We start from the raw sequence: 8,989 nt of genomic DNA, 5'->3' as shown, positions 1-8,989 counted from the left end.
GAAGAGAAGAAAAAGAGAAGACTATAATCTTTATACGACGCCCTGTGGAATATTAACCCACCTCTGGCGGAGTGGTGCTGGGGAGCCAAAAGGAGTGTGTGTCTGTGGGTGTGCATTGTGTCCTGGGCCACTGCGTGTGTGTAGTGCTGTGCGTCTCCAGTCCAAGGTTACCGTGCTGCCTGCCTGGGGTCCTGGGTCGGTTTGACAGCTTTAGGTGCACGGCCGGCGCCATAACCCATGGTGGCCATAAATAAACAGAAATGATGGGTGAAGAGGTTAAAACAAAAGAGGGTGAGACGGTAAGACAGTGACACCGCCCCCTTTCCCTCCTCCTCCCTCTCTCGTCTTCTGGGGTGAAAGGCATGATGGGAAGTGGGGTAAATGAGACATAAGGGTCAGAGGTCAGGGGTGTAGTGGGAGAAGCGAAAATGAGTTCAGTGGCCCCGGTACCATCCTTCATGCGATGCCCACACTTCTGCGCACACACACACACACACACACACACACACACACACACACACACACACACACACACACACACACACACACACACACACACACACACACACACACACACACACACACACACACACACACACACACTGCATTATTTGTTTCCTTTGTGTCATCTCCACAGTGACATTAGAAGGTTCATGTTTGGGCCGGATGGCCCACAGCTCCCAGCGTGCAGTGTGTGTGTGTGTGTGTGTGTGTGTGTGTGTGTGTGTGTGTGTGTGTGTGTGTGTGTGTGTGTGTGTGTGTGTGTGTGTGTGTGTGTGTGTGTGTGTGTGTGTGTGTGTGTGTGTGTGTGTGTGTGTGTGTGTGTGTGCGTGCTTCATGCCTAGTGAGAGGTAGCATGGTGAGAGGGTGTCAGCGCAGTCGCTAGTGCCCTGCATGAGAGAGGAGAGCGGAGGGCAGTGCCAGGGTAGTGGCAGGGAGCAGATGGTGGTGGCTGTGCAGGGGGCTGCAGGGGGCTGCAGAGCAGAGAGGCAGCAGTGGGTAGGGACACAGCGGGCATGTAGTGGGCATCGGTCTGAGAACAGGCAAAGGTCCGGGGCGGGGAGAGCTCAGTGAAGAAAATTTCCATTCAAAATCATAATACCAAATCCCCCAACATTCACTGCCTGTGTAGACTGAGAAAGAGTAGTTTGAGAAGGGAAGAGGTAGGTTTCTCCTCTCCTCTCCTGATCACACCCACCGCAGTGTGGTTAGAAAGAGGGCCCAGAGGAGGCCCTTTGTCACCCGATATGTCGATACTCAGGAGGGATGGCATGTCATCGGAGACCCCCTGGGGTGTTAGTACACACTGGAGGTTACAGAGGCCTCCCTTAGGGGAGAGGGATCCCCACATCCACGCCGGCCCACGCCCGGACCTTCTAGTGAAGGTGGCCTGACAGACTGCTCTTTAATACCCAATGGACAGTATCGACGTCTGCCAGGGCAGGAGTCCCTGTGGAGGCCTTTATTGATCCAGAGGTCCCTGGGACTCGGGACTTGGACTGCCCTGGTGACATAATCCTCGTCCATGACCCATAATTGGCAGATTAAGAGAGCCATTACATGCCGGGCCAGATGGCAGGCTCACTAAGGGGACAACATTGAAACGACTGACCACTAACACGACTCTGTTGCTTATTCTTCTCAGCAGTGGAGAGAGGGATGAGGAGTAGAAGAGGAAGGCATACTGTAGACGGGAAGAAAGAAACAGAAGAGGAAACCATTGAAAACAGAAAGAGGCAACTGTGGGTGGTTTCTGGAGCATTATTCACAGTCTGTAACTTTGAGTTTCAAAAGACGAAGGGCCAACTACAGGGGCAAAGAATAATGGACACCAAAATGCCCATCTTTCACCTTTGTTTCCTGTCTCTGTCACAAAGGAAAATCAGATGCCAACTCCATCCCTCTCTCTCATTTGACCTGACTGAAGACGTGGTGAGAATTCTCTCGGGTGTTTTTGGAGTACTGCTCTGTGCTCTGACCTGTACCCTGTGGTGTTGTGCTGAACCTTGGAGGATGGGGTCTCTGTGATTGATTAGCTGTGCTGGGAAGAGCATCGCTCCCCTACTGCCTGTGACATATGGAGCCCGCATGTCCGATGCAGCTGCGTCGGCACAGTCGCAGAGTGTGTGTGTTTATGTCCAGTCCTGTCTCATCCTGTTGAGACCCCTATCCTGCTGTGTACCATCGCATAGTCTCACCCAGCTTCATAATCAGTCCACTAAAACCCTGTGTGTGTGTGTGTGTGTGTGTGTGTGTGTGTGTGTGTGTGTGTGTGTGTGTGTGTGTGTGTGTGTGTGTGTGTGTGTGTGTGTGTGTGTGTGTGTGTGTGTGTGTGTGTGTGTGTGTGTGTGTGTGTGTGTGTGTGTGTGTGTGTGTGTGTGTGTGTGTGGTTTGTAAAGCTTCTATGTCTATCGGTGGTGTTAATCTGTTGGGACTGCTCCTGTAAATAATCGCATGGATTAGTAGCAGCATTGTTGTGAAGCTTTGACAAACTAACCAACAAACCATCAGGTGTATCGGACAGACAGACAAGTTCAACTGCATGTCTGAAGTCCACAGCAAAGACGCCCACCCCTCTCTCAGTCACATTTGACCTATCTCACTCCAGTGCTTTTTCACTGTGCATCATTTGATGTTCACTGTCGCTGGACTATTATTGCCCTGCTGGCCGTGTTGTTTTTTAAATTTGTCTTCAAAAGAGTGCATTTTAGATGGTTTATTATTTTGGTTCATTGATTGGACTAGGTCTTTTTTTTGTGATACTATTGTGATTTGGCCAAGGAGACTTGGAACATTTTAACCCGTCTAGGACTGGAACCCTATTCCGCTAGTGGAACCCCTCACCAACAACCAATGAAATTGCAGGGTGCCAAATTCAATCAACAGAAATCTCATAATTTAATTTTCTCAAACATACAAGTATTAGGAACCATTTTAAAGATAAAATTCTCGTTAATACAACCCCAGTGTCCGATTTCAAAAAAGCTTTTTGGTGAAAGCAGAACATATCATTATGTTAGGTCAGCAACTAGTCACAGAAAGCATACAGCAATTTTCCAAGCAAAGAGAGGAGTCACAAAAAGCAGAAATATTGATCAAATTCATCACTAACCTTTGATATTCTTCATCAGATGACACTCCCGGGACAACATGTTACACAATACATGTATGTTTTGTTCGATCAAGTTCATATTTATGTACAAAAACCTCAGTTTACATTTGGCTTTGCCTCCAAAACATCTTGTGAATTTGCACAGAGCCACATCAAATCACAGAAATACTCATAATTAACATTAATAAAAAGATACAAGTGTTATTCACAGATTTAAAGATATACTTCTCCTTAATGCAACCGCTGTGTCAGATTTTTTTTTTACTTTACGGAAAAAAGCAAACCATGCAATAATCTGAGTACGGCGCTCAGACAACATACACAACCCAAGAATATTTCCGCCATGTTGGAGTCAACAAAAGTCAGAAATAGCATTATAAATATTCACTTAGCTTTGATGATCTTCGTCAAAATGCACTCCCAGGAATCCCAGTTCCACAATAAATGTTTGATTTGTTCCATAAAGTCCATAATTTACGTCCAAATTCCTCCTTTTGTTACGGCGTTTAATAAACAAATTGAAACTCACATGGCGCGGCAACTCCAGCGGAAAGTTATATTACCAGTTGTAGAAACAAATCAAACGATGTATAGAATCAATCTATAGGATGTTTTTGTTCTAAATGTTCAATAATGTCCCAACCGGCGAATTAATTTGTCTGAAGAAAAGCAATGGTACAAGAGGTAACTTTCTCCTGACCACGCGTCACAAGACCAGACCAGACCTCTGACTCATTCCCCTCTCATTCAGCCCCCCTTCACAGTAGAAGCCTGAAACAACGTTCTAAAGACTGTTGACATCGAGTGGAAGCCTTAGGAAGTGCAAGATGACCCATATCCCCCTGTATATTCAATAGGGTCTCAGTTGAAAACCTACAAACCTCAGATTTCCCACTTCCTGGTTGGAATTTTTCTCAGGTTTTTGTCTTCCATATGAGTTCTGTTATACACACAGACATCATTCAAACAGTTTTAGAAACTTCAGAGTGTTTTCTATCCAATACTACTAATAATATGCATATATTAGCATTTGGGACTGAGTAGGAGGCAGTTTACTTTGGGCACGGTTTTCATCCAATGTGTGAAAATGCTGACACCTATCCATAAGACGTTTTAAGGTTTTTGTTTTTACCTATTAACACACCCACCCACACATCCATTCATACCTCCCCCCATCTCCTCACTCCTACACTGGAGGGCAAGACAGAGTATAGAAAATTCTCTAATGTTTATGATAAGGGAATTTATATGTTTAAGGTCATGTAATATTTATGTAATATTTAGTCAAATGGTTTATTGATAAGGTAATTGATATGTTGAAGGTAATGATTAAATTCCACCCTGAAACATATAAGAATATATTCCAATAATACATGTGTGGGACAAGTGAAGAGGGATAAATATGTGGAGAAATCAGAGGCTGGTAGACTACACATGATAACTCTGAAAAAGCTGACAACAGAAGGGCCCTTCCAAGGCCTATCTTATCTGGGGAGGAAGAGAACGGCGAGAAACTGCCAAGGCTGGTAGGAAAGTGATAACACTGTGTGTGTGTGTGTGTGTGTGTGTGTGTGTGTGTGTGTGTGTGTGTGTGTGTGTGTGTGTGTGTGTGTGTGTGTGTGTGTGTGTGTGTGTGTGTGTGTGTGTGTGTGTGTGTGTGTGTGTGTGTGTGTGTGTGTGTGTGTGTGTGTGTGTGTGTGTGTGCATAGAGGGGGTCATAAAGTCTGTTCAAAATTTTGGTTGACTTGAGAGCGCTCATGAATAAACTACAACGAACCTTTTGCAGAATCTGAGTCTATTATTGTATAAGGTATTATTGGTTGGTTAACCTGTGCTGTAACTTGTGGTTATATGGTGTGTTTTATCCTTTCCCTCCAATGGCTATCTGGCCAACAGGCTACACTCTAGTCTCCACTGGATATCTGGTAAACAGAATACACTCTAGTCTCCACTGGCTATCTGGCCAAAAGGCTACACTCTAGTCTCCACTGGATATCTGGTAAACAGGCTACACTCTAGCCTAAACTGGATATCTGGTAAACAGGTGACACTCTAGTCTCCACTGGCTATTTGGCCAACAGGCTACATTCTAGTCTCCACTGGTAAACAGGCTACACTAGCCAGTCTGTTCTGCTGACGTGTTTCTAGTAGCAGTACTCTTTGTCTCCTACTCTTCTGATGTCAGCAGTGTAAATACCTGCCCGGCGCCCCAACAAAAATCTTTATCTTTACCCCTCTCTAACAATACTGCTGCTGTGCGTGGAAGGTTGGGGGTTACGGTGACTTTGACAGCCCTACCATCAGTGATGCTGTGCTCCACAGGATAGATGAGAATCGGCCTTGTGAATTGGTATCATCAAAGGTAGTCCTTTCTGTTATCAGAGGGGGAGGCCGTGGGGAGCAGGGAGGGTAATATACCTGTGTCTGTATGCCTGTTGGCCAGGTAGTATATTGTATAGCTCTTTGTGTGTTTGTAGACACGATGACACCAGTCCTGCCCAGTGGCAAACATTTTGGGTGGCAGGTATCCTAGTGGTTAGAGCATTGGACTAGCAACCAAAAGGTTGCAAGATTGAATCCCCGAGCTGACAAGGTAAAAATCATCTGTCATTCTGCCCCTGAGCAAGGCAATTAACCCACTGTTCCTAGGCTGTCATTGAAAATAAGAATTTGTTCTTAACTTCTATAGGGTAGGGGGCAGAATTTTGGATGAAAAGCATGCCCAAATTCTACTCAGGCCCAGAAGATAGGATATGCATATAATTCGTAGATTTGGATAGAAAACACTCTAAAGTTTTCAAAACTGTTAAAATAATGTCTGTGAGTACAACATAACTAATTTGGTAGGTGAAAACCTGAGAACAATCCATTCAGGAAGTAGTTTTCTATTCAATGCCATTACAGTAGCCATTGACTTGGGACTCATATTGCAGTCCTATGCCTTCCACTAGATGTAAACAGTCTTTAGAAATGGTTTAAAATCAAATCAAATCAAATTTGATTTGTCACATACACATGGTTAGCAGAAGTTAATGCGAGTGTAGCGAAATGCTTGTGCTTCTAGTTCCGGCAATGCAGTAATAACCAACAAGTAATCTAATTAACAATTCCAAAACTACTGTCTTATACACAATGTAAGGGGATAAAGAATATGTACATAAAGATATATGAATGAGTGATGGTACAGAGCAGCATAGGCAAGATACAGTAGATGGTATCGAGTACAGTATATACATATGAGATGAGTATGTAAACAAAGTGGCATCGTTAAAGTGGCTAGTGATACATGTGTTACATAAGGATGCAGTAGATGATATAGAGTACAGTATATACGTATGCATATGAGATGAATAATGTAGGGTATGTAACATTATATAAGGTAGCATTGTTTAAAGTGGCTAGTGATATATTTTACATCATTTCCCATCAATTCCCATTATTAAAGTGGCTGGAGTTGAGTCAGTGTCAGTGTCAGTGTGTTGGCAGCAGCCACTTAATGTTAGTGGTGGCTGTTTAACAGTCTGATGGGCTTAAGATAGAAGCTGTTTTTCAGTCTTTCGGTCCCAGCGTTGATGTACCTGTACTGACCTCGCCTTCTGGATGATAGTGGGGTGAACAGGCCGTGGCTCGGGTGGTTGTTGTCCTTGATGATCTTTATGGCCTTCCTGTAACATCGGGTGGTGTAGGTGTCCTGGAGGGCAGGTAGTTTGCCCCCGGTGATGCGTTGTGCAGACCTCACTACCCTCTGGAGAGCCTTACGGTTGTGGGCGGAGCAGTTGCCGTACCAGGCGGTGATACAGCCCGCCAGGATGCTCTCGATTGTGCATCTGTAGAAGTTTGTGAGTGCTTTTGGTGACAAGCCAAATTTCTTCAGCCTCCTGAGGTTGAAGAGGCGCTGCTGCGCCTTCTTCACAATGCTGTCTGTGTGAGTGGACCAATTCAGTTTGTCTGTGATGTGTATGCCGAGGAACGTAAAACTTGCTACCCTCTCCACTACTGTTCCATCAATGTGGATAGGGGGTGTTCCCTCTGCTGTTTCCTGAAGTCCACAATCATCTCCTTAGTTTTGTTGACGTTGAGTGTGAGGTTATTTTCCTGACACCACACTCCGAGGGCCCTCACGTCTCGTCGTTGTTAGTAATCAAGCCTACCACTGTTGTATCGTCCGCAAACTTGATGATTGAGTTGGAGGCGTGCGTGGCCACGCAGTCGTGGGTGAACAGGGAGTACAGGAAAGGGCTCAGAACGCACCCTTGTGGGGCCCCAGTGTTGAGGATCAGCGGGGTGGAGATGTTGTTGCCTACCCTCACCACCTGGGGGCGGCCCGTCAGATAGTCCAGTACCCAGTTGCACAGGGCGGGGTCGAGATCCAGGGTCTCGAGCTTGATGACGAGCTTGAAGGGTACTATGGTGTTGAATGCCGAGCTGTGTGGTTGAGATTGCATCGTCTGTGGACCTATTTGGGCGGTAAGCAAATTGGAGTGGGTCTAGGGTGTCAGGTAGGGTGGAGGTGATATGGTCCTTGACTTGTCTCTCAAAGGACTTCATGATGGCGGAAGTGAGTGCTACGGGGCGGTAGTCGTTTAGCTCAGTTACCTTAGCTTTCTTGGGAACAGGAACAATGGTGGCCCTCTTGAAGCATGTGGGAACAGCAGACTGGTATAGGATTGATTGAATATGTCCGTAAACACACCGGCCAGCTGGTCTGCGCATGCTCTGAGGGCGCGGCTGGGGATGCCGTCTGGGCCTGCAGCCTTGCGAGGGTTAACACGTTTAAATGTCTTACTCACCTCGGCTGCAGTGAAGGAGAGTCCGCATGTTTTCTTTGCAGGCCGTGTCAGTGGTACTGTATTGTCCTCAAAGCGGGCAAAAAAGTTATTTAGTCTGCCTGGTAGCAAGACATCCTGGTCTGTGACTGGGCTGGTTTTCTTCTTGTAGTCCGTGATTGACTGTAGACCCTGCCACATGCCTCTTGTGTCTGAGCCATTGAATTGAGATTCTACTTTGTCTCTGTCCTGAAGCTTAGCTTGTTTGATAGCCTTGCGGAGGGAATAGCTGCACTGTTTGTATTCGGTCATGTTACCAGTCACCTTGCCCTGATTAAAAGCAGTGGTTTGCGCTTTCAGTTTCACGCGAATGCTGCCATCAATCCACGGTTTCTGGTTAGGGAATGTTTTAATCGTTGCTATGGGAACGACATCTTCAACGCACGTTCTAATGAACTCGCACGCCGAATCAGCGTATTCGTCAATATTGTTATCTGACGCAATACGAAACATATCCCAGTCCACGTGATGGAAGTAGTCTTGGAGTGTGGAGTCAGCTTGGTCGGACCAGCGTTGGACAGACCTCAGCGTGGGAGCTTCTTTTTTTAGTTTCTGTCTGTAGGCAGGGATCAACAAAATGGAGTAGTGGTCAGCTTTTCCGAAAGGAGGGCGGGGCAGGGCCTTATATGCGTCGCGGAAGTTAGAGTAACAATGATCCAAGGTTTTTCTACCCCTGGTTGCGCAATCGATATGTTGATAAAATGTAGGGAGTCTTGTTTTCAGATTAGCCTTGTTAAAATCCCCAGCTACAGTGAATGCAGCCTCCGGATAAATGGTCAAATAAAGTTCGTTCAGAGCCATCGATGTGTCTGCTTGGGGGGGGATATATACGGCTGTGATTATAATCAAAGAGAATTCTCTTGGTAGATAATGTCGTCGACATTTGATTGTGAGGAATTCTAAATCAGGTGAATAGAAGGATTTGAGTTCCTGTTTCTTTCATCACACCATGTCTCGTTAGCCATAAGGCATACGCCCCCGCCCCTCTTCTTACCAGAAAGATGTTTGTTTCTGTCGGCGCGATGCGTGGAGAAACCCGCTGGCTGCACCG

Source organism: Oncorhynchus gorbuscha, linkage group LG13, assembly GCF_021184085.1.
Source record: "Oncorhynchus gorbuscha isolate QuinsamMale2020 ecotype Even-year linkage group LG13, OgorEven_v1.0, whole genome shotgun sequence".
NCBI classification, from domain to species: Eukaryota; Metazoa; Chordata; class Actinopteri; order Salmoniformes; family Salmonidae; genus Oncorhynchus; species Oncorhynchus gorbuscha.
Note: the sequence above shows the minus strand (reverse complement) of the source record.